Below are 1,400 nucleotides of genomic sequence, written 5' to 3'. Positions count from 1 at the left end.
ACACACACACACACACACACACACACACACACAAATTGGCTCCCGAAACAGGTTGAATTACCATCTTATGTATTGTACAATCCAAAAGGTTGTCTCTAAAATTCTCATGACTTCCCATGAAGTCTGTTCCGCTATCTGTTCTGCTACTCAGTGGTTCTGAATTTCCTTATCCATAAGGTATATGAGAAAGAGAGAGAAACAGAGAGAGAGAGAGAGAGATCATGGTGATGGTATGTGTGGCAAAGGAGTGACTGATAACTAATGTTGAAGCCTTAAATAATTCTTTGTCACCATAATTTAAACGTGGAGTAAGTAAACAGGAGGTGTTGATCCAATTCATGCAAGGGTATTACCGAACTCTAAAGCGCAGGTGTTTGCTGCCAGCTGGAATTCTCAGTAAAGTAAATACTGTGGCACTTCACATTTTTTCCTTGACTGTTCTCCACTCCTTCCCCCATCCCTCTAATGTCTTCATCAAAGAAATAACTTTCTAGCCTGAATTCTCTTGAATCTTAGAAACGTCAGCTCTGTTGTGTGGCAATGTACATTTTGTGAGCAAGATTTCCATCTCTACAAACAAAAAAACTAACTGCAACATGAAACTGAAAATAGAGCTATTGGGTCCGTGAGTCTAGCTGGAGCTGGGAGAAATAGTCATTGGAGCCTGGAAAGATTCAGAAAAAAGGCATGGGTTAGAGCTTTTCCTCTCCCTTTCTGAAGACTGAAAGAGACATCGCTCTCCAGAGGATGTTGGGAATGGGGTAAGCTATTTTCCACCACCAGCTCACGACCTGTCCTTATCCAACCAAACTCACACAGAATTTATTTACTGAGGAGGATAAGGAGAGTGTTTCCACTGTGATTATTGAACCCACACACAGGAGCTGCAGAATCTATTGGGTTCATGAGTTCTTCACTGAGGACCACTGAGACCAACAGAATGGAAAACTAACATGAGGGATTAGAACTCTCGGTCTGGGACATAAAACAGATCACAGAATACAGATTCAAAATAAAACCCACAATGTTTTATACAGAAAAGCAAATTACTTGGATAGAAAAAAACACAGATCAGTACTTCCCTGTGTGTATGATGGGGAGAGAATGCAGTGATGTGATTCACAAGGAAAAAGGTCTATAATCAGTACTTTGGAGGAACGTCACATTCTAGGTCCCATTCTTATAGAATCGAAATACACTTAAAGAGTTTCAAAAGGCTTCTCAGTAAAGGAATTGTTAAATTATCACAGGTGAAATTGCTTTTTCCCAAAAATCATCTTGAAACCATTCTGTGGAACTAGGGTTTTGTGAAAGATTTTGAGAAATGTTGTTGTAGATAATTAGAAGCATAATGTAAGGCCATACTCGAACTAGGTGAAAATCTCTAAAAGAACTTAAAT

Source organism: Propithecus coquereli, unplaced genomic scaffold (assembly GCF_000956105.1).
Source record: "Propithecus coquereli isolate 6110/MARCELLA unplaced genomic scaffold, Pcoq_1.0 Scaffold70, whole genome shotgun sequence".
NCBI lineage: Eukaryota > Metazoa > Chordata > Mammalia > Primates > Indriidae > Propithecus > Propithecus coquereli.
Note: the sequence above shows the minus strand (reverse complement) of the source record.